Source organism: Leucopleurus acutus (assembly GCF_964270905.1).
Source record: "Leucopleurus acutus genome assembly, chromosome: 10".
In the NCBI taxonomy this organism is placed as follows: domain Eukaryota; kingdom Metazoa; phylum Chordata; class Mammalia; order Artiodactyla; family Delphinidae; genus Leucopleurus; species Leucopleurus acutus.
The window spans coordinates 6,981,510-7,004,882 of NC_139153.1; the positions used below are offsets into that span (position 1 = coordinate 6,981,510).

At 52.6% G+C, this 23,373-nt stretch overlaps 1 protein-coding gene across 1 annotated transcript in view; it reads left to right on the plus strand.

Moving 5' to 3' along the window:
• The first annotated feature begins 1,259 nt into the window (after window positions 1–1,259).
• Window positions 1,260–23,373, plus strand: part of ATP2B2 (ATPase plasma membrane Ca2+ transporting 2) — a 370,638-nt gene continuing 348,524 nt past the window's right edge. The window contains exons 1-2 of the mRNA XM_082848244.1: window positions 1,260–1,332; window positions 2,258–2,359. The gene's annotated coding sequence lies outside the window, so the exon portion shown is untranslated. The remainder of the gene's footprint in view (window positions 1,333–2,257; window positions 2,360–23,373) is intronic.

Here is a 23,373-nt window from a genome sequence, read left to right on the forward strand (position 1 = left end):
TGAGGATTTAGCCAGATAAGCCATGAAAAATGCTCGGCTCAGAGCCCTGCCTGTAGTGGCCTCTCCATGAGCATGAGCTGCTGTTACTAAGGTCTGGAGAGGAGCGTCTGTTGCAGGATCAAAAGCTCCAGACAGGGCTTCCCTGGTGGCACAGTGGTTGGGAGTCCGCCTGCTGATGCAGGGGACACGGGTTTGTGCCCCAGTCCGGGAAGCTCCCACATGCCGCGGAGCGGCTGGGCCCGTGAGCCATGGCCGCTGAGCCTGCACGTCCGGAGCCTGTGCTCCGCAACAGGAGAGGCTGCAGCGGTGAGGGACCCACATACCACCAAAAAAAAAAAAAAAGCTCCAGACAGTAAAGTAGAAAGAGTGCGGGCCCCGCCAGCAGAGAATGGGTTCAAAGTCCAGCAGGGCCGTCTGCTAGGAGTGCGACTTTGGGTGAATCACTTCATCCATCCATCTCTCTGTCCATCTGTCCATTCAAAAAGTGTTTCTTGAGTGGCAGTACTTTGCCTGCAAGTGAGTTCTGTGCTGAGGATTCATCGACGGGTAGGGCAATCCCAGCTCCTGCCCTCATGAAGCTTAGTCTCTCAGGGAGGACAGATGCTGAACATGCAGTGACCTGCAGGCTGTGTGTTCATGGTGGAGGAACAAGATGCTGACCCAGTGGGTCTTGCTTCCCCCACTGCACATTTGGAAATGTCTACAGATGCTTTTGGTTGTAAAGCTTGGGGGGTGCTACTGGCATTTGTGGATAGAGGCTGGGGATGCTGATAAACATCCCATAATACACAGGCAGCCTCCACAACTAAGAATTGTGTAGACCAAATGTCAAAAGTGCCGCCGAGGTTGAGAAAGACTGTGCTGTAGGAATGCATGGCGGGGGGAGGGCCTCAACGAGTGGGGGTGGGTGGGCAGCAGTCAGGGAATGCTCCCTTGAAGAAGTGACATCAGAGACCTCAAGGACGGGTTAGCCAGGTAGTGTGTATGTAGGTGGAAGGGGAGCTCGGAGAGTGGAAGAGTGTTCCTGGCAGAGGGAACAGCATTGCAAAGGCCTGGAGGCAAGAGAGAACAGGGCCCCTGAGGAAAGTTCATTGCTCCTGGGATATAGAGAGTGGAGGGGGTTCAGGGGACAGATAAGATGGCACGTGTGAAGCACATACTACAGAAAGCGCTCAGGGGGCCTGAGCGTTTCCCGTGCCTTATCTCACTGAATCCTCACGGCAACCCTCTAAAGTATGTGTTATTGTTTTGCCCTTTTACAGATGATTCAGAGAAGTGAGAAGTGGATGGTCACGATGTTTTTGTTGCCATAAAGTCCAGCATCAAACACATGTAAGTTAGGCACCAAGGAGGGGCTCGTGTTGTGTTTGTTGATTGAGTGAGTGAGTGACAGATGAGTAAACCAAGCACATATCTGGGGGTCCTAAAGTGGAGCTGGGCTAAACAGAAATGACTGTCCCGTGGGGCCTGGGAATTGAGGCACAGCCACAACTGTCCCTGAGACAAGCAAGGAAGTGTCCCAGCACCCAGGTGTGCTTCACCTGCAGGGCCCTGAAAGTCCCGGCTTCTCTCATTCCTTCCTCCCCGCTAGATGAAGAACACGTCCCAAAGGCCACCTACATCATCAGCTCGCTGTCCTGTCACATCATCGTGGAAGGATGTGGAATCGGGCTGGCACGATCTGCTTCTCAAAGGCCACATCGTTGCAGGGGGGTCACCTGAGGATGCAGTGACCTACATTGTGCCTTTTGACGACATGGCCTTTGGCATCCTCAGCCACCCAGGAGGAGCTGGCAAAGCGCAGGTTCCCAGACCCCATCCCAGACTCTGGGGGCAGGATGATCTAGCAGTCCGTAGGTTGTAGATTTTCACAATCTCCCCGGATGACTTTTAGGCTAATGTGTGGGAAATGACACCACGAACCAGCAAAACAGCCAGCCTTTTGGCGGGCAGCCTGTGTCTCACAGAGGTCCCAGCATGTCGTGGGATGGCTGCATCTGCTGAGATCTGACTCTGTGCCAGGATCCAGGCTGAACCCTCACTCAGGGATCTGCAGGACGTGCTCATTTTACAGATGAGGAAACTGAGGCCCAGTGCATTGAAGTACCTAGCCATCCGAGCACGATCTCTGGCTCAAAAACTGAGACCTCATTAAACACAGGTGCTGAAACCTGTTTGTGGCCTGAAGGAGGTAATTTGGTTGAGTTCACCTTGCTGGATGGTGAAATAGCCCAGCTTTTCCTCTTTTTTCCCCCAGGTCATTTACTCAAGAGAAAGTCCTGTGGAGGTTATTGGAATGAGCTTGGGGAGATGGTGTGAAGCCCAACTCCAAGGGAGGAATGGAAGAGTCAGAGGGCAGGTAGGTCAGAAAACTCCCGTGAGGAGCTGGAACAGGGACCCAGCAAGGCTGGCATCCTTTGTCGGGGAGGTGATTGTCTGGGACCTCCGGGCAAAGCCGTCTTGTACCCAAGAAGCAGAGTGATGGCAGTAAGCTTGTGTGTAAACACAGGATAGCTGCAAAGAATGAGCCCACTGGGTTGGGTCCAAGACCCAGAAATGCCTTCAGAAATCCTTGTCTGGCACCAGACAGTGTGTTGAGAAGGATGCATTGGGGTGGCATTGAGGGCTTTGGGCTGGGGATCCAGAGAGCTGAGTGACTTCCGGTTTGTTCCCTTTGCTGTGTGAGCTTGAATCAACATCCGTCCCTCTCTGAGCCCGTGTTTCCCTGTATGATGTTGGGTTTGAACCAACTGCTCTCTAAGGGTCTTCTTGTTCTAGACTAAATTCTTAACCTCAGGGCCTGACACAGAATAGCTGCTCAGTAAATCTGCGTTGAATAAGTGGATGTGCTTCTCCTCCTCCTTTGTTGGAACCGAGGTTGGCGTGGTATTCCACTCCTTCTGCCCACTCCTTCCCCACACATACAGACCTTCAGTGGTCAAGTGCTTTCTCTAGCGCCTGTGTGCAGCCTGTTTGACCCTCCGTCCTCCAGGCCACACCATCTGGCTGAGTGCCCCAGCTTCTTGCTGCCCCTCCCTCCCTCCCTCCGGCCACCTGCAGCTTGTCCCTTTCGACCCAGCCCCCTGCAGTGCAGCCAGCGGGGTCTCCCTAGGACGCAGTCAGAACCAGCACATCCCTCTTCCCAAACCCCAGCTGCCCACGGCCTGCCCACTGGCGCCTCTCCCCGGTGACCCCACATTTGGCCCCAAATCGCCTTTCAGTCTGGTGCCCACCATTCTCTCAAAGCCTGGCCCCTTGGAGCTTCACAGCTCACCTGAGGAAGCTGGGAAGAGCAGGGTAGGATGAGGCCACCTCACTGTGGGCCCGCGTCTCCAGTAGCTCGTGGCTCCGCGATTGACTGGTCCGCAGATACACGTACGGTGCCTCGGCAGCTCCGCCCGTGATGCAGGACACATCACAATGTTATAACTGATGACCGACCCATGGGTGAGGGTGACGGGGCAGGTGCAGGGAGCACCAATGTTGGGCCCTTTTTTTTTTAATATTTATTTATTTGGTTGCACCGGGTCTTAGTTGTGGCTCGCCGGTTCCTCAGTTGTGGCTTGTGAACTCCCAGGCGTGGCACGCATACGGGATCTACTTTTCCGGCCAGGGACAGAACCCCCCCCCCCCGCCCCCCGCACTGGGAGTGCGAGTCTTAACCACTGCGCCACCAGGGAAGTCCCTAATGGGCCCTTTTGTGGTCAACCCGAAGACGACAGAGCGTAGCTCTGCGGGCAGAGCAGCCAGTGGGGAGCTCAGCCCTGTTTGTTGCGGCTGCTTCACTGGCGAGTTATGTGGCCGCGTGAATCACTCAGCCTCTCTTAACCTCAGTGTCCCCATCTGCACGTGGGGCTGGTGCGACTCACCCGTCTCGGGGTTGCTGGGAGGATTGCCCAAGATAATGCGCCTGAGGTATGCGGGTGCTTTGCCTGTGCTGGACTCTGTTGTGGGGCGTCACCACGGAGGGCTGGCCCCCGTCCAGAGCCCGTGATCTCTGAATCCTTCCGCTTTCAGCTGCTCCCCATAATGGCCTGCATGGCGAGGCTGCGTTTCCGATTTTGGCTCGAGGCAAACATCGATCTGGGGTGTGCTTTGTGAGGGTGGATGAGTGGACACCCAGCCACTCTCCAGATTGGATCTTGGCCTTTAAATGATTAATGTATTCAGGCTGCAAATAGTACCGTATGTCCCAGTGCCTCCGGGATGCTTGGGGAAAAGTCCGGTCCCCCTCAGCACTTTGGAACAGGAGGCCCGAGGCCAGAATGTGGTTCTCGTTGCTAAATTTAGGGCTGGGCACTCCTTCGTGTAAATAGGACGCTGCAGTGTTGGAGGTGGGGCCTGTCCTCTCTTCTGTTCAGGTGGGTTTGTGGTTTTGTTTCCTTCTTGGTGGACTGGAAGGAAGCCTAGGTTAGGAACTGAGATGTGGACTTGGGTTTTGACAGTCTGTCCAACTGGTTGTGTGACTTCTCCAAGTTCTGTCTTCCCGCTTGCAGAATGGAGACATCAATCTCGCCATGGAAAAGCTCTTTGGGAACTAGGAAGCAAGCACAGGGCAGGCCACTTCTGGGTTTGGTGGTAGACTCTGTGCACTGAGTAAAAATGGCATGGGGCCATCTACATCTACATGCTCTCATGCCCACAGAGGGGGCATAATGGGATGTCATTTAGCTCTGAGCTCATGCTTGTCCCTGAGCCCAGGGCAGAGCCTCTGGGTCTCAAAGATGCTCCCCTTCCTGTCTTCATCCCTTGGTACCCACAACAGGCCCAGCACATAGTAGGCGTTCAGAAAAATGGTCATTGGATAGATGAGGGCACTGCTGCGGTGGTGAAGGCTGATTACCCACCCATCCCCACGAGGAAAATGCACTGCGTGAAAACATCCCAAATACACCGAATCTTGCCTGTAGGCGCCCCCCATCCTGTGAGCCTCTGAGGGCAGGGACAGTGGTGTGGAATTACATTCTATTCATTTAATTTAGATGCTCACCCTAGCTCTACCCACAGAAACATCCATTAGAGCGAGCAATGCCTGGAAGGTCTTTGTATGAGGACAGAGCTGACAGGTGCGGACTGGTAGGAACACGGTACCCTTGCCACCTCCAGGGCTGCAACTGTCACCTCAAAACCTTGGAACAACCAGACCCCTGCGTTCAGGGTCTTTCCCTTTTGTTTCTCCCTCTAGTCTGGCTCACTGGTTTGCAAACTTGACTGGACCTAAGAGTAACCCACACGGAGTTCTGCTTTCTAGACCATTGCAACAGTTAGGATTATCCAAGGACAGTTTGAGACTGGGTCACACGCCCATCCCAGGCCCCATCTCCCCTGCCACTGCGTTAGGCACGATTCTGCTGTGTACACACCCTTTGATCACTGCTGTAACCTCGGCACCTGGCGCCATGCTTGGCCTGTATCATGTACGATAACTGCCCAATAAATGTTGCTTGGTTTACCTGGTATATTAATTAATGAAGCAGAAGAACCTCTGAAGTCTCAGTGGCTTCATATTAAAAAGGTGTATTTCTTGCTCATGCAAAGTCTCTTCCCCATCTGGTGACTCTGGGACCTCGTGGTTCTGTCATCTCCACTGTGGCCCCACAAGTGTCCTGTGGCGCAGAGGGAAGAGGAGGGGGGCAGGGCGTCAGCTTTTCTCTCTTTCAGCCCAGAAATGCATATATCCCCGTGGTTCGTCTGCCAGGGCTGGTTGCACAGCCCCCAGTCAACGGAAGGAGGGTGGGCAAACGGAGGGAGCCCCCTGGGCTATTAGGAGCCTCCCCACTGCTGCACCACAGCCGAGACTCCACCCGCAGATGGCCCTTTACGGTCCAGCTCAGGCTCACCGGGCAGCTGAGCGTGCCTGGAACCCTCCGAGGCTTTGGCGGCTCCTCCCTCACACCCTCCTCCAGCGCCGCAGGGACGGAGAAATGAGTAACTCCACTCGGCAGGTGAGGAAACTGTGGCTCAGCGTGGTTGACCACTTGTCCAAGGTCACACGGCCACCAAGGAGCAAAACCAGGACTCAAACACAGATGTGTTTCTTAACTCCAACCCCAGTGCTCTCTCCACCTTGGTCCAGATGTCCTGTGGGCACAAGGGTCCCGGGGATTCAAGGCAAAGAAGGGATGAAACCTGAGACTCTTCGGGAACATGGGTCGGGAGAGACGGGGAGAGGGCCAGATGGGGGTGGGCAGCGGCCAGAGGACTACGTGTACCGCCAGCTTCACATCGTGTTGTCCGGGAAGGAAGCCCAGGACTGGGGAAAACAGCTACTTGCACGATGAGAGGTGAAGAAAGGAGGTGCCTTACAAATGTGACTCAATGTACTGGGCGCTCCGGAGAGTCGTTCAGATTTTGCCTCATCTTTGAGCAATGAGGACTGTCTCTGAATGCCCTCCGGGTTTGTATTGAAAGGAACATTTCCTCCACCCCACGGAGAACTTGTTATGCAGAGGGATTTTTTTGCCCCATCAACTTCTTTTTTGGTCTAGTTGAATGCCAGAGGGGATAATAAATATATACAGTAGGAAGCAAAACAAAAAAAAAAAAAGAGAGAGGGGCGGCCTCGCTTTTCAACAAACTACCTTAAACAAGTACGTTCAGACTTGTTGACAGGTCTTTATCTGCTCTGCACACACCTTTAAGAGGCTCTGTTCTGAAAACAATAACGACAGTTTGGAGACATGGAGCAATGGAGTCGGGGAAGGGATGATCCATTTTTATCTGGGGGAGCCCTGTCCGTAGTCCCGATCACATCCTCTCTTCTGGTGGGTGTTAGCCTTGGTCCACAGCCGCCCTGCCCAGGCCTGTCTGGAAGCCTGGGGAGTCAGCTCTGTTAGGCAGCTCTGCGGAGTGACTCAAGGAAGACCATTAGGTCACCAGGCAGCTCTGACTGTAAGAACGTTCACCTTCCTACTGGCTCCACATCTGCCTCCCTGGCCCTAGACTTACACCCCCTAGTTCTGCCCTGTTCGTCTTTCCTGGGACAATCTACAGGGGCACCTGTTTGATCAAATTTCTCACTTAGTGTATAAAAAGTAGGTCGTTGATGTGGTTCGCAGAACCTGAAGCCTTGAACATCAAGACTTTTCAGGTTGTGTTACATCAGGTCGTAGGTGGCAGCCATTGCCAGGGAAGTGTGGAAGCCCGGAGGACGGGACTTAGGTCCTGCAGCCACACATGTGGCCTCGGTGTACATGTGTGCTGGGTGTGGAGGGGGTGTGGAGTGGCAGAAACTCTCCCAGAAATGCATCGCTCTCACTCTGATCATGTCGTAGCCTGCTTAAGCCCACCCACCGCTCCTGACACCCTCGGGATGGAATCCAGCCATCCTCATGGGACTTCTGAGGCCTCTCCTGAGGGGAAATGGTGCTTCATCACCCGTTATACAAGCTCCCACTTCATCCTGCAAACGCTGAGTTGCTCGAGTCGCCTCCACGCACCGCACTCCCTCCCCTCCTGCTGTTCCTGCTGCCTGGCGCACCCTTCCACCCACTCGTTCGTGTGCACACGGCCCTGTGCAACTCCTACTTCTCACCCAAGACTGAACTCCAGCTCTCCTCCTTCCAGAAACCTCTTGGGTCGTCCTGGACTAAGGTAGCATACTTTATCCGTCCTGGCTGGTCTCAGTCTTGCTTGGGCCTGTGAGCTCTGGACCTGGAGGAGAGGATTTCCTTCCAAGCAGCATGGGGCCCAGTTCCCAAGAGCTCAGCAGACAGGTAATGATGCAGTGAAGCCCGCACATCCCCCACGGTAGCTCACGTCTCAGATTCCATCATGCAAGTCCACAGAAATACAGGATTTGGTCCCTGGCAGCTCTCAAGCTCAGGAGACTGCTGAGTCCACAGTCAACAGAAAGATGCCTGTTTTGGGTAGAAAGTACAGGAAGAAGGCCAAGAGGACAGAGGCCATCAGGACTCATTCTCTTCTGATTTGCTTTTCTTGAAAGGACAGAACAGTATTAAAGGAAAATAATTAAAACGAGACAAAACCCAAAACTGTTTTCGTTCTCTATCTTTTCTTCTTGTTCTTCACATTTATACATAATTTTATATGGTTGTAATCAAGGTGTTGGCAAACTTTGCATTTCCCCTCCTAAGGTTTTCCCCCAGGGGGCCTAGCCTCAGGCTCCAACCAAGGGAGATGGGGTGGGGTATTTCACCATCTGCGGCAGCCCCTTTCCCGAGCCCTCCCCTCCTAGAGCTTGGGCTCTGGCCCTGTTCCAGGCCTCGCCCCAACTCCTCCTCTCTCCACCCTGCCCCTGACACCCCAATACCATCACCCTGGCTTTATCCTAAGGGGGAGGGACTCGGTACATACGGAGCATGCTCAGTGTGTTACCAGGAAAAGCCCATGTTGTGCTCACAACAGCCCTGCAAGGTAAGCACGATTTCCCCTGCCTGCAGGTGTGGAAACGGAGGCTCGGAGGGGAGGCATCTTGCCCACCAAGCAGGCCTTCCCACTCTGAGGCCTGGGCCCTCGGCTCCCCCTGAATCAGCGGATCCCACGTTCCTGCTCCAAGCACGTGGCTGGTACCTGGTTCTCGCCCAACAAACTGGACTGACCAGATGTCTGACGCCCATGAGGGCCCAGTTGTCTGGTTCAGGGGTGAGATGGGTCCTACTCCTGAAGTCCCTGTTTCGTGAGAGCCAGGAGAGTCTAGGCTGAGCTCACAGACAGGACCATTATGCCGCTTACAGGCTATAACCTGGCAAGTGTCTCAAGCTCTCCATGTTTCAGTTTCCTCATCTGTGACATGGGATCTTGTGAGGATTAAATGAGTTGATAAAAGCAAACCACTTAAAACAGTGCCTGGCACACTACAAGTGCTACATAATTGCCATTTATCACTGTCATTATTCTAATTATTATCTCTCTGACTGTGACATGTCATTTCTAGGCAGAATGTGCTCACGCCTCCCCCATTGGACTGTCTGTGACTTTTTTTTTTTATTAGGGGGTTGAGGTCTCACAGGCCATGGAGTCTTCCTGATAGATAACATTTATTGCAGCTTCACTATGTGTCAAGCCTTTTGTATCCGCGTCTAACAACCACCCTGCAAAACAGGTATTATTACCACCAGTTTTCAGTTAAGAAAACGGAGGATCAGGCTCCCACGCTGGCCAGAGGCAGAGCCCGGAATCAAACCAGGGTGATCTGGTGTCAGAGCCCCGAATCTCTCTTTCATCCCCCACACTTCCACTGGAAGATGCAGTGTTCACGCTGGCCTCTCGTCCTTGGGGCTTCTTTCTGATGGGAGTGCAGTTCTCACTCTGATGGCGTGCCGCCCTCTTCAGCAAGGAGCAGCGGCTTTGGGCCGCGGGGGGTGGACTTGATTTTCCAGATTGTCACTGCTGTTGGCCACAAGAGGCTGGGAAGACCAGGACCCTGTCCCCTGAGTCCTCAGGACAGGTCACCGTGTTGGCCACAGCACTCCTCCCCAGGCCTCTGGAAAGTTCTCTTGGGGAAGCTGGAGCCGAGACGCTTTCTCTATCCTCCCTCCTTTTGCCTTCTTCATTCATCACCAAGTATTTTTTGAGCCCTACTATGTGCCAGGCCCTGAGATAAGTGGAGTAGTGCGTGCAAAGGCCCTGTGGTGGGAGGGAGTTAGGTGTGTTGGGAAACAGAGAGGAGGTCAGCCTGAGCTGAAGCTGGGGAAGTGGGAGATGAGTGCGGAGAGGTGGGCGGTGGCCAGAGCTTGGTGGCTTCCTCTGCCCTGTGGGGAATTGAGGTTGTATTCTAAACGTGGATGCCCTCGGTTGTTCTGAGGCTGTGAGACCCAGTGTGCGCTTCTTGCTGGCCCCACCCACACCTACTCCACCCACGAGGATCCCTCCATTCTTGTTCTCCCCATCCCCTTAGCTACTCAAGCTAGAACTGCAGAGTCATCTTCAACTCTGCTCTCGCCCTCACCATCTGTTGTCTTATCCACATCCCCCTCTAGAAGTTTCTCAAACCCATCCCTTATTATCCAGCCCTGGGCCCCTGCTTTGGGTTCAGGTCAGGGTCAGTTTCTCTCCCCTCTGCATGACCTTGCTGTAGCCATTCCCCTTCAGCTGTCTTCAACCTCCAGCGGCTCCCCTGGAATCCATCCTTCACACATGCCCTCAAACTAAAATCAGGCTGTGTTATTCCCCACCTGCAGAACCTTCCCCGGCTCCGCACAGTCTAAGCTGTGCCCTCCAGTGTGGCAGCCCCTAGCCACAGGTGGCATTTAGATGTACGTTAACTAACATGAAATAAAATTTTCAATGCACTTCCTCAGTCCCATGAGCCACATCTCAAGTGCACAGGAGCCATGTGAGGCTACCGTATTGGAACGCACAGATACAGAACGCTTCCTCACCGCCAGAAGTTCTGTTGGACAGCACTGGGCTTTGATAAGCTAAAATCCAAGCTGGTTAGCCTGGTACTTAAGGCCTTAAACAATCTGGCCCCAAATAGCCTGTCCTGGTTCATTTCCCACCAGCCCTTCCTGTGCACACTCAGTTCCAGCCACATCACACAACTCTACAATGCCCAGTCACACTTGTGTTCGTGTCTTGTGTATCCTTCTAGGATTATGCAAACACATGCAGATATGTATGGTGTGTGTACATATGTGTGCCTGCGTGTCCATTTTCTTGTTTCTCCTCTTTTCTTATACAAAATACAGAGTACTAAAGTTCCTTTTGGAACTTTGATGAAAGTGTTATAAAGTTTAGATTATGGCGATGGTTGTGCAACTCTTAAAGATACTAAAAGCCATTGAATCATCACTTTAAACAGATAAACTTTATGGTAAGCAAATTATATCTCAACAAATCCATGTTTTCTTAAGAGTGCTACCTTTACTGATACAGACTGTTTTGTATCTTGCTCTTTTCATTTCACAGTTTAGCCTGGAACTCTCTTCCAATGACTGTATACAGAGCTTCCTCATTCTTTATGTAGCTGCAGATTATTACATTGTGTAGATGTTTCATTGTTATTTACCATGGCTCCAGCTGACAGACACTTGGGGTCATTCCAGCCCTTTGCTACTCTGGACAATGCTAGAGAAGTAACATGTTCCCTGTGTGGGCTGGTGTATCCGTAGGACAGATTTCTACAAGTGGATTGCTGGGTCAAAGGGTAGCTGTATTTGTCATTTTGACAGATTGTGCAAACCTCTCTCCAGAGGGTTGTACTGATTTGCCCTCCCACTGGCAATGTATGAGAGTATTTGCTCCCCCAACCTTTGCTTACAGCTTGCGTCAGACTTTTGAATGGTTTATCAGTGCAGTTTTAAATTAAAATTTTCTTATGAGGGAGGTTGAACAGCTTTTCATATGTTTAAGAGCCCTTTGGGTTTATTTGGGGGGGAATTGCCTATTCATGTCCTTTGCCCATTTCTATTACGTTGCTGGTCTTTTCCATCTTGATTTCTAGAAGCACTTTATATATTGTGGCAATCGACCCTTTGTCCATGATGTAAGATACACTTTTTTCCCCCAATTTGTCATTTGCCTCTTGTAATTTCATTTATGTATTTTTTCCCCACATAAAAATGGGAAAGATCTTTTTATCTTGTTAAATTCAACACTCTTTATCTTTTCTGACTTTTGGATTTTGGATGATAGAAAGACCTTACCCACTCCAAAGTATTAAAGGAGTTTGCCCAAGCTTTATATTGATACTTTATGGGTTCATGTTTTTGTTATTAAGTTAGAATTTCAATCTTCTTGATCCATTTGGCATACAGTATAGGGTATGGATCTAATCATATCTTTCCCCAAATGATTGCCCATTCGTCCCAGCGCCATTTATTAATAAGTCCATTTGAACCCCACTGATTCGAGATGTTGCCTTTATCGTACACCAGCTTCCTGTATGGATTTGAGCCTATTCCTGGACTTTCTATTCTGTTCTGTTGTTACACCTGCCTCTTTATTTGCCAGTGTCAAAGTGGTTTAATGACTGAGGTTTTACGGTATAAATCCAACTTAAATCCACCTCCTCATGATGCTTTCCAAGATATCCTTAAACAAATGGGACCTCCCGTCTCCTCTGATCTTAATGTACTGTATGTCTCTGACCCCCGACAGATTGCAAGCTCCTTAAAAACAGGGCCTTGTCTTCTATAACTGCCCACCCAAGGTGCTTGGGATGGGGCCTGGCACAGGTCAGGCCACTGACACCCACATTCGTCCCTCTTGTCACAGTGATTGCCTTTGAGCATACAGGGCTGTAGTTTCTGGACATCATATTTTTCCTTGTTTGAAAATCAAGACACAATTTCCCTGTCTCCAGCCTTCTGGCATTTCTCCCAGAGTCCTCCCAGATGTCTCAGGACCTGGGTCGGTGACTCTGCAGTGAACTTGGGTGTCTTTTTAGGACTGGATGCTCCTCTTTGGACCCTGGACACTCAAGAGCTCCCGGGGGCTAGCCTTTCCTTTCTCCTTTCGGACTTTGGCCCATGGACCCAGCCCTTCTGTATCCAGTGGGAAGTTCCCTCCCTTTGTGGTGAAAGTGGGGTTGGAATCCTGTTTTTCTTTCTTCTGTCAGCATGACAAGGAGGGCACTTTGCCCTGCTTCTGGAGTCCACCCTGCACTGAAAAGTGTGCGATGGAAAAAAGCCTTTTCTGTTGAGCCTAGAGATGCTTCCTTAAGTCTGGGCCAGTTCATGCCTATCCGCTCTTTTTAAACATCAGGCCACTGTAAGGGCTGTGCACCCCTAGTTAAACGTTTTGCAGCCTATCCTCCACATGAGCCCCTGCACCAGGTGCCAGGGGCACAGTGATGCCCCATCTGCCCAGGGAGAGCTGAATTTCCAGCAGGGCACCTGCACAGACATAGAAAACACCAACGGCATGGTGTTCAATATGACAGCGTGTGCACTGGGGGGCTTTTTTGGTCCCCAGGTCCCTTTCCTGATGCAGAGGTTAGCACGGTGTGGCATTTTTCTCAAGCTGGGGTGGCCTTGAGCCTGTCTAGCGCAGCTCACCCCCACATTTTACCCATGACAACACTGAGCCCCAAGGAAGTGACAGCACCCCAGGTCCCCAGCAAGTCAGACTCCAGGCTGAGAACTACGGCCCGAGCCTACGTCACTGATCTTCCACCAACCTCACAGTTTTCTCTCTCTACCTCCCTCCCAACCAAACCAGCTCCACGGCCAGGCACCATAAACCTCACAAACATCTCTTAATTCCCTGTATTTCCCACACACAAGATCCAGGGCAGCATCATCTCTCTCACCTGGATCATTTCAGTGCCTCTGCTTCCCCCTCTGGTCCTCAGGGAAGCCAATGGAATCCTATCAAAATGCTGTTTTGATCAGGTCACCTTATTGCTTAAGAACTCTCAGTGGCTCTCTATTGCTTTTTTAAAAAATTCCTTAAACTCTTTATTTTGAAATAATTGTAGATTTGCATGCAATTTCAAGAAATCATAGAGGTTCTACGTACCTTTTGAAACCCAGTTTCCCCCTATGGCACTATCTTGAATCACTGTTCTTGTGCCTTTTAAGATAAAGATGGAGATTGTTATTCTAGTTTGACCCTGGAGTCAGAGAGATCTGGGTTCAAATTCTGACTTCACCACTAACTGGGCGACCTTGACAAGTTATTTTGCCTTTCTGAGCTTCAGGGTTTTGGGGGTATAAGATTTATAGTAAAAATACTCACCTCAAAGAGTTGCTTGAGTCTTAATGAGATAATACATACAAAGAGCTTAAAACAGAGACTGACATATTGATTGGCATTCGATAAATGGGAGAATGGCTTGGAATGGTCTGGCCCCTGCCTACCTCTTCCTGCTCACAATCCTTCTTGCTCTCTCTGCTCCAGTCACACTTAACTTCTTTCTGATTCTTACTCTTGTCCTTCTCCTACCCTACCCCAGGACCTTTGCAATGCTGTTCATGTTCCTTCTCTCATAGTGCAGTGTGTTTTATTTTCCCTTAAAGTAGTGATTTTAGCATGTAAATGTCTAATGATATTTTGGGTTTTTTGTTATTCTTCTTCTCCACTAGGCTACGAGTCCACAAAAGTCAAGATAATGTTTGTTTTGCTCACCAAAGTATCCCCGGCACCTCGCAGAGGGTCTGGCACTGAGGAGGGACCCATACGTATTTCTCATCTGAGTCAATGAGCAAACGGCAGGGGTGGGTGGGAAGAGAAGGTGATGATGGGGATGGTGGTAACGATTTTATTAGCAAACACTTATTGAATGGCTATTGTGTGCCTCACAGTATGCTTGACACTGTGTGAACTCTCTCATTTAATTCACTTACATTTAAAATAACCTCCATCATTCTCTATCCAGGTTTATTTTTTCCTTGGCTTTTTATCACTGCCTGGTATTATATGTTTATTTAGTATCTGATTTCCTCAATAAGGTAAACTTCATGAGCTCAGAAATTTCGTTTTGTTCCCTGCTGTGTCCCTAGAGCGTAGAACAGTGCCTGCTACATGGTAGGCACTCAATGAATATTTGTGGAATGAATGAATGATCACGTGAAATCTGTGAGGCAGGTACAATTATTACCCCACCCTCATTTTAACCATGAGGAGATGGAGGCTTGGAGAAGTTAAGTACCTGGTCCAGGTGAAGGCCAGAGCTGGGGCTTGAACCTGAGTCCTCTGACTGCAAAGCCCCTAAGTTTAACTGTGATGCTCTCCTGCTTTGGGTTCCCCCAAACAGACATTGAGACCAGGCTTCAGGCTTAAGTAGCTCATGTGGGAGGTGATTCCAGGAAACCAGGAGGGACGAGGGAAGTGAGACAGGGAAGGGAAGAGAAGGAGGCCAGCAAAGGGTCATCATCAAGCAGCGGTCCCCCTTGGGACCGCTGGAGCTGACTCCCACCAAGGTGGTCTGGTTGCTGCTAGAGACCAGCAAGCTCAGAGTTATCCTGCCCAGTGGGCGGGGGAGCTGGAGCACCCACACCCCAGCTCCCATCAGCCACTAGCTGAGGGCTGCTCCTGGGAGGAATGACTCTCTAGCCCGTCTGCCTTGCCCCACGGATGGGCTGATGCTCCCCCGGTCAGACAGAATTTCTTGCGAAGACTGGCACTCATTTGCCAGGGGAATGCAGTGGGGCACTACCAGCACCTTTTTCAGATGCCACACAGACTCTCACCCTCAAAAGGTTGCTGTATTTTCTCCAAAGATGACATTTAAAGACCACATATTTATAGGAGAGAAGCCCTTCCTCCTCCCTCCCCCGGGCTTGGCAGCTCTCCTCACCCACACCCTCTTGGTCTCACTTCTTGGGGTCCTAATATCCTTCAAAGTCTGGTTTAGATCCCATCCTAGGTCCAGGCCGGAGGAAGCCCCAGAGATTACTTGCTGCACCTTCTGACTCTGTGAGGGGCTTCATCGTAGCTCTGGTGGAAGGTCATCCTGGCAGGGCTGCAGTCTGACCTCTGGGGGCCCTATCCTACCCTCCCTAGTCCTACAGACGCTTCTGGTCCCTTTGCTACGTCATGGTTCATACGTGTGGCCTAAGCACCCTCCTCTCCCTCCCCAGCTTGCGCTGCAGATCCCATCCCGACGGGGTTTCCTGCCTCCAACTGCATTAGCTTTTCCAGCAGCCACCCTGGTGTATATTAAGCCTAATCTGAATCCCCAGGGTTCTGCATCCAACCCCTGTCTTCCGAGGCAGATGGAGAGTCCCCGATGGGAACTGGAAGGAGTGCATCTTCACAACCACAGTACGGAACAGGCTCTTGGTCTGTGTTGAATTTCATCTTGATAAACACAGTCCTGCGGAAGAATACACTTGTCCCTCCCTGCCATGCTGGTTCACGGTCAGCCCAAGCATCATTTTCTTTCATGGAGAGGTGGAGTTGAACACATTTCCCTTATTTCTATCTTTCCTCCTTCTGTCTCACTCTGTGCCTCCCTTCTCTAACTACAGAACCAGCTACAATTGCCCGATTTTGCTTTCCTGAGCATTTGGGTTTGGGTCTATCCCCTTTCCTTAACCCCCTTCCCATTCCACTAGCCCCTGTTGAGGAAGAGGATTCATACACATTCATCTCTGAATCCTGCATATCGTGCAAGGGCCTGGCTCACCGTTGGTGCACACACACCAGATAACTGAATGGATGAGTCCTCAGCTGGGGCCAAACCCCTCCTATGGCTGCACAGCCCCTGTCCTTCCTGCCTCCCTCCCCATCTCACTTGACACACCCACGCTCCAGGCACATCAGACCCCTCACCCCCACATTCTCATGCCCCGTCTCTCTCTCTCTCGTCTCTCTCTCTGACATGCCCTTGACATGCCCCTCGTCCCCTTGGAGAAATCCTTCTGGGACTGGAGAAGAGGCAGCTGGCCTGGCTCTTCCTTTTTCTAGATCATTGCCTTAGCTGATCCGTGCCCTCGCTTGTTCAACTGCAAAATGGGAATAGGAAAATGAACTCAGGTCTGGCTCCTCAGAAGCAAAGCCTGGGATGGGCATTCTTGTGCATGGCATTTACTGAAAGAGTGCTCTCAGGAGAAACCTGAAGGGGAAGGAGTGGGGCAGGACAGGGAAGGGAAAGGTGCTTGGCAAAGATGCGGTTTCAGGACGAGTCCACCCTCAGCCTGATCCCTGTGGGAGCCCTGGAGGGTGAATTGCACCATAGAGGCTGTTGCTACCTAGTGGTTCCCATCGGCCAAGGACCATATCCTCCGGAGAAGGGTGCAGGTGTGAGAAGCCAGACCCCAGAGAGCAAGGGGCTGGGTGTACCTGCCAGGCAGAGGGCAGGGTGGCGCATCAGTAGCGTCTGCTAACAAACCCCTGCCTCACAGACTCGTTGGGAGGATGAAATCAGTATATTCAAAATACTAAGAATAGTAATCGACACAGTAGAGTTCAGCTATTGTTTCTGTCATCTGTCCTCTTCAAAACCCTGTAAAACTCCACCTCCGAAGTCTTCCTCACTGGCTATCTTGAGAATCAATCATCCGTCCCCTGGCTGCCTCAGCACTGGGTGTTTTTCCTTCTCATTTAAGTTTTAAAACTGCACAAATAAAACATGGGAGATTGTTAGTGTAAAAGATTCTCACAGAGCCTGAACTATACCGGGTATACGCAGAATGTTCTCTCTGCCCTCCTATCTTCCCCGGAGGAAATCCCCGTTCAGTCTCCGTTGGTGGTACTTTGTGACTCAAGTGTATTGATCAAGCTGCCTTGTATTTGGGGAGTTGGGTTTTCCCAGCTGCATTTAGAGACCCTTAATGGGAGGGATCCGGCTTGCCATTTCCTCTCCCCTGCTCAATAAACATTTGCTCGGCTCAGTCTCCAGAGCTTCTAGAGGACAGGATGGGGGTGGGGCAGGAGGTCGTCAGCCTCCTCTCCTTGGAGATTCCGACTGTGGACCTGAGTCAGCCCAGGAATCTCTTTACAGATTCCGGTACCAAGTTCTCCAGGTAGGCGAGATAAAAATGTGTCTGAGAGGATGCAGTTTTAAAGGTGGCTTCTACCTGATGAAGACCTTGCTCATCAATTTATTTAGATGTCCCCTCCTTCTTGCTTAGTAGGAATATCATTTTGTGTGTGTGCATTGAATGACTTTTACTATGACTAAAATAGTAAGACACAGTCCTTGTGGGGGACTGGAAAATAAAGTTGGCTTTAATCCCATCCCATCAAAATCACTTTTGAGGGGCTTTCTTGTAGTCCTGGGATCACGCCATCCTGGCCAGTTTAGCTCTCAGCCACTTCTGGCCCTGCCCCTCTAACAGGCCACCGGGGACCCACACTTCTTTCTCTTCTTGTGAACTCAGAGATGATGAGCCCACCAGCTCGCCAAGCGCCGGTCACCTCCCTGCCTCTTCTTCCTGGTCTGGTGGAGGGAAGCGGCCATTTCCCTCTTTATCTGCTGCCAGTTCTGTCGCTCAAGAAGTCTTCAAGTTGCAAGGGTCTGTCAGGGGCCTATTTTTAGTAGAGTGGGACTTCTGGGCATCCAGATCGCCGAAGCTCCCTCGCTACCAGATGCTCTTCTGAGCTGTCACTGGAACCCCCATGTCCTCACTTCTCACACACTTGTCACTTCACATAAACTTTGCCACAGCCGAGCAGTTCCTCCCCCCTCCACCATTCTCAAATGAGGAAACTGAGAGGGGGCTGGTCTAGGTTCCCATGTGCAGTAGTAAGCCCAGTGCCTCACCTGACCCCCCCATCCTGTCCACTCCACTCCCATGACCCCTTGTGCCTCTTAGGTGGACAGGACCACATTCTGCCGGAGAGAGAAGGGGCGTGTGTGTCTGTGTAAATAGATGACATTGATCTTTCTCCTGCTAATCCAGAGGTCATAAGCTGCCGGCCTGCTGGCCAAAAACCTGCCACAGCTATACAGTGTTTGCTCCTCTCAGAGTTTTAAATTTTTATAAATTGTTGATGACATTTACAGATCAAGAGTATTCACATAAAAATCCAGATGTCCGGCTTCTCTTGAAAAAATAGAAAAATGGTGGTCTAGACTCACATCCCTGCTTGGCCAACAGTTGCATGGAGCTGAGTAGCGGCTGTACCCGTTTGACAGGGCAGATGCCACAGTCCCCACCACTTCTTGTTACCTCCCCCAATAGAGCCAGTGTCAGCTGCTATTTGTCACCTCACATGCACTGTTGCTTTTTCTTATTGGTAGATTCCAGAGGAGAGAGCCGTAAGTCAGAACTAGCCCACCTCACTCAGTATTGCCTGGTCCTTACAGGCATTCTCTCTGCTGTCCTTCAAATCCCTACCAAGTCATCCTTGCAAATCCTAGAGCCTTAGCACACAGTAGGTGCTCAAGAGTAGCTACCGTGTGTTGCGTGTTTACCTTGGAGGAGGCTATGGAATTATCACCCTTTAAATAAACTAACAGGCTCAGAGAGGTTGAGGGCATGCCCAAGGTCACCCAGCTGGTGAGTTTTGTCACTAGGACTTCTGTGGTGTCGTTTACTTTTACGCTGAGTTGCCCCACCTTTTGCAGCTTTTCGCACCCATTCCTTTTGGCTTTCAACTTGTCTGCTGGTTTCTGAAGGTTTCATAAAAGAAATAGTAACTAAAGCTGAGCCTTGACACTATGACTGGACAGGGACTGACTGAGAGAGGGAGAAAGGCATTTTCATCACAGGAGCAGAAGAGAGACAAGAGACATGGTATAGGGCCAAATGTGCATCATGGAGGGGAGTTGGAAACCAAGGTGGGAACAGAGTGGAAAGGGCACCTGGGGCCAGAGCAGGAAACCTGGAATGGCAGACCGAGGCTACGGGACTTCCAAGGGCACTAGGGAGCTATGGAAGGTTTTACAGCAGGAGCAGATGTGATCCATGTCTGGCTTCATGAAGGCTAGTGTGAGAGCTGGATGGAGGCAGAGAGGAGGCAACTGTGAGAATCCAGAAGAGAGGTGTTGGGGCCCTTCAACAGATTCCTGAGGGACTGTGGAGGCTCCGTCAGTGAGGACTTGGTGATGGGAGAGCCTGGAGCTGGTCATCTGGAGGCCTGCAGTGTCATTCAGTGGGATGGGGAAGGGGGGCGTCCGTGGGGAGATGTCCTCTGGGCACCTGGGGAGAGCAGAGGGCTGCAGCAGGAGATGCAGTGCCGCCTGCCAAGCCAAGTGTGGAGCAGTGAGAACGGAGCGTTCTGAGCCAAGAGCCTGGAGACACCTCCTCTCACACCTGCTGGATTTCCTTTTGGTCATGGCCTCCCAGGCCCCCTCTTCCCTCTATGCCTAAACCCCCAAGAGTGAATATCCTCTGCGCCATCCCAGGGCTTCAGAGCACAGGCCGTGATGAATTTTGGCCCCATGAATGGTAGCAGGATCCCAGCTGTTCCTAGGAAGCAGGCTTTCCAGACACCTAGAGCGCAGGGTCTCCCCCACACTCTAGCTCCTCTTTCAACAAACCAAGGCCTGGGGATGGGGCGTTACCATGGTCCGGCCCTCCCTGCCCCCCCACCTCATGGGGGCCCATCTTCTCCCTTCCTGCGAGCAGAGCAGTGCATTTGGCTTTTTATAAAGACAATAAATAAATAAGCAAGTGGGCATGATTAATTGATGGCGTGGAGCAGACCGAGGCACTGGGAGTCAGGTGGCCCGGCCTCCTGGTGGCCCTAGGCTTTTCAGCGACCCGCGGCCTGTGCCAAGGAGGGGAAGCCTGCCTTGGGGAAGCGCTTTCAGTGTGTGCCTGGGGCGTTCACCTTTCTCCTCCGCAGGGCCTCTGTCCTGGCCTTCTCTAGGCTCTAGGCCAGGCCAGGCTGGAGGCTGGGGGCCCACAGGTGCTCCTGCACTAGCCCCATTTTTCTTGGGGTCTGAGTGCCCTCAGGCTAAACACCCTAGGATTGGTCCAGCCAGCCCCTCCCCTCAAAGCTAGGTCTCTCATGTACCCACTCCACACAGATACAGGTTCCAGGTGTGTTGGGAATGGAGGGGTGGGGCACCCTGACCCAAGGGGAAGGGAGGGAAGGGGTGCCCCCAAGGGCCAAGCTGATGGTGGGGGGTGGCGGGGCGGGGTGGGGTAAGGGGCCGGTGCCGATGGAGGTACCTGAAGGCGGAGCCCTGGGAGAGGCCAGAGACCCCTCCCCGGGACACCCAGCACGTGCGCGTGGGGGAGGGCGAGAGCTGGACAGCGAGCTCCGGTCCTGCAGGGCGCTCTCCGTGCAGAGTTTGGGGAGGGCCGAGGGGGAGCGCGCGGGGGAGGAGGGAGCGGGAGGGGAGGAGGAAGGGAGGGAGGCGGGCAGAGCGCAGTGCAGCGGTGGCAGAGGCGACGGCGGAGGGAGGGAGGCAGGCGGGCGGCGGCGGGGCCGCGGGGCGAGGCGAGCGCGGGGCAGCCGCGGCACAGGAGCCGCAGCCTCAGCGGGGCCGGGCCGGGCCGGGCCGGGCGCGCACCAGTGGCGGCGGCAGCGGCAGCGGCAGCGGCAGCGGCAGCAGCAGCATCTCATTCGCGGAGCCGGCGCAGGTGAGGCAGGGGCGGCCGGGCCCGGGGCTCTGGGCCTCCTCCCCTCTTCCTCGGTCTCTATCTCCCTCCCGGCCGGCTTCCCTTCCACGGGCGCTCGGCCCCGGGACCCCTACCGGGCGAGAGCCCGAGCCGGAGCGCGTCCTGGGTCCCCTCGACCCGCGGAGGCAGGCGCCTTGTCAGCGGTGACCTTGAGCGGGCACCAGGCGCGGGCGGGGCGGGCCGGGGTGGGCGCCTGTGGACCCGGCGCCTGCGGGCGCGGGGAGGGGGCGCGCCGTGTGCCTGCCGCGCGCAAACTTTCAGGGGCTCCGAACAGCCCCTGAGCGGGGGTGGGGGGGCGTTCAGGGCGCTACAACCCCCCCAATTTCTTCCTTCCCAGCTGGCTCTGACTTCTCTGCCTGTCTTCCCCCCCAGTATTGGGGGGGCCCCCTTTCTCCAGGCCCCGATTCCTGCAGTCTAGGGACGTGAGCAGAGCTATGGACGTTGACCCGGGGCTGGGGGCTTCTCCCCTCCGCAAAGGCGGTTTCCAGGCTTCTAAGGGCTGGAGCGCTGCAGGACCCTCTGCCTGGTGCTCTCTGCATCTCCGGCATTGCCTTTTCCTGACGCCCCTCTCCCTGACCGCAACCCTTCCTCAAGCACCAGGAGTCCCCTACCTGGTGACACAAGAGCTCCAAAGTCGCACACTCAGTTGGACTCTCAGATCTGAAGCTTGATTTTTCAGCCCAGCTTCAAAGGGTCCTTGAGAAAGTGGGCTCAGGCAGGTACCCCCCTAGGGCCCCAAAGTGGGTCAGTATGTACCTGCACACCTGGACTCACCCAAGGGCCTGGTCATTCTGAAGCGCTGTGGTCTCTGGAGAAACTATGTCTGGCTGTCGGGTGTGTCTTAGTATCCTGGATCGTAAGTCTTGGAAAAGGGAAGTGAGGCCCAGAGAGGGTGAGCCAGCCTCAAGGTCACACAGCCAACCCCAAGAAGGAGCAAGAACTGGGCTTTCTTATAGTGGGTTGCGGAGGGATGGAGAGGACTCCTGTTTGGTTCCTACACGTGGGGGATTTGGGCTCTGTCTCTTACTAGCTGTGTGACCTCTGACAAGTCATTTCCCCTCTGGCTCACTTTTCCCGTGTGTAAAATGGGGGTAGCTACCTCACAGGGCTGTTTTGATGGCTGGGTTAATATTCTTAAAGTTCTTACAGTCATGCCTAGTACACGGTCTGTGTGCAAAAATGTTTGGCTACCAACATGTGAAATTTCCTTTCTGGGCCTGGAAGGGAAGAAACCATTCCCATCCCCTCCCTTCTGCTTCTGACACCTAGACTTAGGTGGGTTCTCCCCTGTGGCTATGTGGGCTGCTGGGGAACAGCATCTGCTGAAACCCTGAACCCCTGTGCCCTGTACGGAATGTTCGGTGGTGGCAAGGGTCCCAGACCCTCAAGCGCCCTCTGGACCTACGGGTTCGGCTAATGTAGGCTGTGGTTTCTTGCTGCTTCTGTGGGGAGAACAATCCCTAATTTCTAGCTGGGAAATGAAGAGAGGACCTTGCTGCAGCCCCAGGAAGACTCCCCGCTCCTCCCCACAGTCTCATGGGGGAGCATCAGCCTCACCTTCCCCATCTGACCCACTCTTCTCCCTACCTCTGTGAGATGTCACTCCTTCTCTCAAGGGTACTACTGGCAACAGAGGAGATGGGGCAGGGGGAACTCATTCATTCATTCATTCATTCTCCAAGCCTTGATTCATGCCTTCTCTGAGTCAAGAGGTGCTTGGAAATACTGTGAAATCAGCCATGTCTTGTAGTTATAAAGCTCCTACCATGTGCCAGGTACCTGCTGGGCCCTGGAGACACATTCATTCATTTGATAAATTTTTATTAAACACTTAATATGTGCTAAGCACTGTTTGATGTGCCAGGGAGACACTGGTAAATAAAACAGATCTGGTCCCAGCTGTCTAGGGTGACCGTATAATTCGCCATCCAAACCGAGATACTTTTGAGAACAAGAGCGGGCATTATTAATAATAACACCAGGACCACAGACATAAACCAGGACTGTCCAGCCAAACTGGGATGCGTGGCCATCCTGTGACCTCGTGTTTATACATCAGTGTTCGCGGAGAACTGTTAGTGTTTTTTGAGCTTGCTTTCTGCCAGGCTCTGTTAAGCACTTTCAGGTTATCATTTGATTTAATCCTCCTGGGGCTGTGAAGCTGCTGTTACCATCTGCATGCAGCTGGTTAGTGGTGGGGCTGGGACCACCTCTGCTACTTAACTGCTGGGTCGCCCTGCCTCCCCAGAGATGGACAAGACCCAGGGCCCACGGGCGCTCTCACTCTCTCTCAAAGAGGCTCACAAACGACTGTTAGGAACACAGATGCTGTAATAGATGTGCCGCGGGGGGCAGACGGAGGCACAGGTTCTGCCTGGAAAAGTCAGAGGCAGCTTCCTGGAGGAGAGGACCTTTGAGCTGGACCTTGAAACATGAGTTAGGATTT